This window comes from Borostomias antarcticus, assembly GCF_949987555.1.
Source record: "Borostomias antarcticus genome assembly, chromosome: 8".
Classification (NCBI taxonomy): domain Eukaryota; kingdom Metazoa; phylum Chordata; class Actinopteri; order Stomiiformes; family Stomiidae; genus Borostomias; species Borostomias antarcticus.
This window is the reverse complement of record NC_140241.1, coordinates 8,827,754-8,834,092: the sequence shown is the minus strand read 5'-3', so window position 1 is coordinate 8,834,092 and position 6,339 is coordinate 8,827,754.

Genomic DNA, 6,339 nt, shown 5'->3' with positions numbered 1-6,339 from the left:
GCATCCATTCACCTGCAGTTAGCATCCATTCACCTGCAGTTAGCATCCATTCAGCATTGTTGTTTGGTTGATCTTGCTCTTTGTGTCGCATGTCTGATTTTTATGCTATTTTGGGTGTTTTTTTTTGTCTAATGTGACGACTAACGAGGCGACACGTCTCGTGGTCTGAAAAGACGGCTTCATCTTTAATGTACCGAGCATCTCCTGTCTTCCTGTACGGGAAGCTGGAATGGACATTTGGACATTTGGACATGAATATTCTTTTGACACACTTTTCTTATGGGAGGGAGAGAGAGAGGGAGAGAGGGAGAGAGAGGGGGAGAGGGAGGGGGAGGGAGGTAATAGTTGAAAGGGAGTGTTGAAAGGTGAGGACATAGTCGTGCATTAACATATCTAAGAAAGGGATGGAGTAATAAAGGGATGGAGTAATAAAGGGAGGGAGTAATAAAGGGATGGAGTAATAAAGGGATGGAGTGACTACGTGACTGAGAACTCATGGACCCTTGTTTTCCTGAGATAAATATTCTTACTCCTCGCGAACAGAGGGGGGCGTACAGTATTGTCTGATGCCGTCTGGCGATGGCATATTTGATACTTTGGGATTATTACAGTGGCCCAATAGATCTCCCGGTCATCTGTCGTCCTTGCCGATGGGGAAACACCGGACTGAAACGTCGCCGCCCGGTCGGTCACTGACGAGCGGGAGGCGGGAGCTCTGTGGATGACCGTGGGCCTCAAACACGGAGGTCGGTGCTCTGGTCTTGTAACACCACGGCCTTTTACTCCTCCCAGACATCATGTAACGTACACTAATAACCACTCCGTCTCCAACGGTGACAAAACCCCGCACCGCTGACTAAGAGCGTGGATATGGGCTTTTTATGTCTCGCTAATGAGTGAATTTCTCTGGCTTATCGTGTCAACTCCCTATATTAAAACCCAACGCCTTTCTCCGTCCAATCGTCGCCCATTACATTGTCGTCAGTCACCCTGAGTGGAAACTTAAAGGAAGCTGATGGGTTTTCAGGCGGTCTGGGGAGTTTTTGGCCGTCTCAGGAGTTTGTGCCGATCGTTAACCATGTGAAGTGATTATGCGGCAAATGGCCCTTTTGTTATCTTGGGGAGGCAGTCAGTTGTAAATAGCTCTGAAGTTATCTAGGCAGCGCAGTCCGTGGGAGAGGAGTAATTGGATAATTAATTTAGTCTCGGGACAGGTCAAACGGATTTTCCTCATCCGCCGCTCGGCAGCTCGCAAGGTCTCCTGGACACGTGATAGATGTGTGCCACGGCTGGTTAATTAAAGGCCTCATCTGACCCCGCCCCTCCAGACTCTACTAGTTTCTAACTACGCGCACGTGTCCGCCGCGCGTCTCCTGCGTCCCCTTGGCTGCGGTTGACCGCGCAGGTCGTTGGGAAATTATAGCGTTACGCGTGAACGGTGAGTATATCGCGGGCCCGATGCAGTCTGGGTAATGACTGGGGTCCGGGTCCGCCGACAGGTGAGACAGAAAGCGGATCAGCCGATCGTCACCTCGGCGTGAACTTAACTGTAAACAGGTGCTCCGGAGCTCGTGAGCGCGGCCTATGCTACGCGCTCGCCGCTGAATCTTAATAGGTCTTCTTACTGTAGCAACAGAGACGGGAAGTTAGAATGGGTTTCCCCTGGATCCACGGTGTCATTTCTAAGGAGGCATCATTAAAGTGATTATTCGGATCAGTCTTCTATAGGATCCCCGGGGAGAGAGAGGGCTTTTAATCACTACTCGCTCTCACGTCAATCCCTGATTGACATCTCAACCTCATCTCACCGGAAATCGGTCAACTACGGCAAGCCGTTAGGACCGTGTGCTGACGGAGTGCTTGGGGGTACTTGTTGTCTTGTTGTGCAGGTGGGTCATTGTCTCAACGCCTTGTAATTGCTCCTGCATCTGCGGTAGCAGCCTCTTAGGGAGAACCTTGATCTTTTATCTCAGATGAACAGCGCTCTACTCCTGCAGCACCTCCTCTCTTTGACTTTGTGCAGAGAGAGAGAGAGAGAGAGAGAGAGAGGGAGAGGGAGAGGGAGGGAGACAGTGCAGGAAGACAGAGGCTCGATTATCTAGGATTGTTTCTCATGGCACTTGACAGCGGCTCAACAGATCTTGGTACACCATAACATCTCTTGGAGAACCCTCTCTTGCATCTCCTGTGAGGGTTCTTCAGTGACACACACACACACGCACACGCACACACACACACACACACACACACACACACACACACACACACACACGCACGGCATGCCCTTAGCATAAGGGTCTGTGGGTGCTGCCCTGTATCAGGGGTAAAATGACTCCAGGCTTTTAGTCTTTTGTGTTGATCTGACATAAAAACAGGGCAGGTGAAGCACGGCTCCAGGGCACCGACAGGAGTGGCTTTTAATCTCCATTAGGGCTGCATGATGCCCCCTGTCAGGGCTGATTTGATTTGACGTGCCGTCCGTTCAAGACCCCCAGACCCCCGCCGCGCTCTCGGGCCAGTGCCCCAGCGGGGGGGGGAAGTGGGGCCCTGACACGGCTCCACAGCTCCCTCCAACCCTTCAGCCTCCAATCACCACCACCACCTCCTCCACCACCACCACCACCATATGCCTAATATAAATCACCTCACCCACCTAATGGCTTTCTGTTGCCCGGGCTGGTGGGGAGTCAGGAGGGGGGGGGGTGCGTTCGTGCAGCGAAGACTTGCTCGATTTTGAACAAGGCTTGAAAAGTGTCGAGGCGTGAAAAAAAAAAAGTCGTTTAATGGTGTTTGTGTGTTGACTTGTTTTTTATTTTTTATTTTTTTAAAGTGGCTAGTGTGTTGTATGTTGCAGGTGCCCAGTGTGTGTGTGTGTTGCGGGATACACAAGGCCCAGCAGCGCCGGGGCAGGGGATGTGGTGGAGCTATGAGGTCCGAGGGTTGAAGGGATCAGGCGCGTGTTCAGGATGCAGCCCTGTCGTCTGTGACGTCTAGTCTGAGATTCGGTGAGGCTACGAGTCGTTACTACACACCATGGAGCATTTATTCCACTTGTTAACAATCAAAACAGAGATTAGATACACCGAGAGAGACAGAGGAAAACAGAGAGAGAGAGAAAAAGAGGGAGAGTGAGAGAGAGAAAGAGAAAGAGAGAGAGGGAGAGAGAGAGAGAGAGAGATGACAGGCCCTGGTCCTTGAGAGTGAAACAGAACGACTTGTACATCTGAGGAAGTAATTCCCCGGTAAACAGACAAGGACAGTGAATAAATAACTCCATGTTACAGTATCTCCCGCCAACTGAATACAGAGAGAAGACAGGAGAGACAGTGTATGTGGGAGGGAGAGAGAGTGAGTCAGAGAGAGGAGAGTGTGTGTGTGTGTCTGTGTGTTAACATAATTGCAAAATTGGTCAAATCTGGAGAGCTGCTAATTATTGATGTCACATCATGCAAACAATGTGAAAATCACACTACAATTTTCTTTATTTCGATTTGACAAACTTTGCTCTTGAGTCGTCCATGAACCCGACAGTACTGTTCTCTCTCTCTGTCATCTCACTCACTCATCTCCTCTTTAGTGGATTTTTATTTCCATCCTTTGATTTAAGCTTTTTAAAAATGTTTTATCTTCCATCTTATTTTCCATGCTTTTATGTTCATTTTATGTCTTTTTTTATGCGAAACACTTTCCCTGTTGTAAAGCACTTTGAGCGCCGTTTCTTGTATGAAAGCTACACAAATAAAGTTTTACTCACTGACTGTGGACAGGGGATGAGGTCCCTAGTGTTTCCACAGCCCTGATATGACCCTCTCTGTACCACTGAGCGCCGTGTTCAGCCGAGCAGATAAACGATCCTAAGACAAATCTCAACGCGCCTCCCTTCCTTCCATCATCATCCCCCCTCACACCCTCACTGTCACCTCAACCCCCCCCATGCACCCCGCCCCCCTCCCCCCGCATCACCTGAAACGCCATTATCTTTATGACTAGACACCACTGGAGGTCACATTCACAAGGAGGGTAAAAATCCCACTTTTATCTCTCTACCCCCCCCCCCCACCCCTCTCCTTCTTTCTCTCTCTCAATATTCCCTCCCTCCCTCTCTCTCTCTCTCTCTCTCTCTCTCTCTGTCTGTCTCCCTCTCTTTGTATGGCCCCGTGTTCCGGGTGATTCCGCCGCGGCTCGGACATACATACACATGAGCTGTGGGCGGGGCTTAATTCAGCGCCGCCGTCAGGCAGAGCGATTGGCTGGGCGGCGGCCCGGTCGCCGTGGACGCGGCGGTCGTCGTGGAGCCAGACATATATGTGCAAATGCAACGTGTTTGCCAGTGTGAATCCCCGTGGTGATTTTATTCATGGCAAATCGAATCCTCCTGACGGCCTGCCGCCAGTAGCTCCTGAGTTATTCATAGCCCCGTTAGAAGGCGCCGCACTATCAAAAGACTGTTCATAACTCTCACAAACATCAAATGGCTGCCTTCATCCTGCGCTGTCTCCCTCCCTCTCTCTCTCCCTCTCTCTCTCTCTCTCTCTCTCTCTCTCTCTCTCTCTCTCTTTCTCTCCCTCCCTCCCTCCCATCTCTGCTCGCTGCAGTTCTGTGGAGCTTTGGCGGCGATGGTCGATAAATGACCTCATGGAGCAATTAATGTGAATAGTTTAACCTTTCATTTCAACTTCCAAGAGAAATCATTGTGACTTCATAACCTAGGTCATCAATACGCATCAACTCATGGGCCTTTTCCAGAAAGGTTAATAAGTATAACCTCCCCCACACACCCCCCCACCTCCCCCACCTCTCTCCCCAGCTTTGACCATGAGCCGCCCCCCCTGCCCCCCCCGGCCCCCGCCCCCACCCCTCTTGCCCCCCACCTCCCTGCACATCTCATCCTGTTTTCATCAAGCGCATGTCTTTATATGTCCAGTTCTGCTCTCGCCGAGTGATCGATCGCGCGAACGGCTTGGTTTCTTCCGCCGACCGATCAGATCCATTTCTTTAATTAGGAGGATGTGGAGACTGACGGCCTCCTCATCCTCCTCCTCCTCCTCCTCCTTTGCCGAGCGCACCCCTGAACTGGTGTGCCCCCCCGGGGCGCCCCTAGGGAGGTCAGACAGGTGCTCCTCAAACATACGATGGTCTGAGGTTAGTCCTGGTGTGCTGCTGTGCTCTACAGCCAATATGGAATGTGAAAATAAACAACATGGGTTGTATATACAGTTTTTATCTGCCAATGTGCAATGACTTTTCTGCCTCTGCACCTGCAGTTTTCAAATAAATGCGGCTAAAGTTTAATTGTTAAGCATTTTAATTACCTCCGTTAACAACTCAGTTAACAAGAAGCAGCACAGATTAAATCATTTCAACACAGTTAAGAGACAGCAGCACAGATCCAATCATTTCCAACACACCCTCTACTGACATACAGTCACATGATCAGGAAGTACAGTAAAAGACAACAGAGCCGCAACAGAACAAGATGGTGGGCAGTCTGGGAAGGAGGTTATGTTGTGCGATGCCAGTTCCCTGTGTGGGGGGCGCCAGAGACACCGGATTTGGACTCGGGGGTGCGACCGCACGCGGCCTCCCATTCACCTCCATTGATCTGGACTTGTTTAATCACGGCATGGTGGCGAAGATCAGCTGCTTTGAATTAGCTAGTTATGCTGATACTGTAGCTAGCTGGATTACTACTGTCGGCCTTGTCATATCTAGCTAGCTAGCGGAGATAACATCACAGAGCAGAGCTCAAGAGCACCCATTCAAAGCCAGCTGCTCATGAACTGCAATGGTGTAGCAACCACCAGTATATTTTGGACATTTGTCGCCTCTAAAGTATCAGCACCCTAACCCCTCTGTACATGCTGGACGATGTGCATCCTCGGGCGGAGGTCTGCGCTCGCCGAGCTCCCTGTCCGGTTCATCATAAACTCCTACTCATGCAGTGACGCAAGACCTTGATCAGAATCCGTCTGCTGTGTTTTTACAAGACTTAAACTAAATGTCACGAAATACACAGTGGCCATTCAATCAACTTCAGTCCCGGTGCAGTCGGCTCAACGAGGCCTATCGACCGGGCTACTGGAAGAGTGGGTGGTGACGTTGGAGGAAGAGGGCATATGTGTTGGAGGCAAACGAGTCGGTTATTTTCCTAATAATGATGCATTTCGCAGAAATAGGTCCATATGCTTGGCCGGGGTAATTTATGATTTGTGCAGAGTGAACGGGTAGCACACTGGTGGTGTGTGTGTGTGTGTGATTGTGTGTGTGTGTGGGGGGGGGGGGTTAGCTAATCATTATTCATCTTTCTGTGGCTTCTCTCAAACTCGTCCCCACAGATTG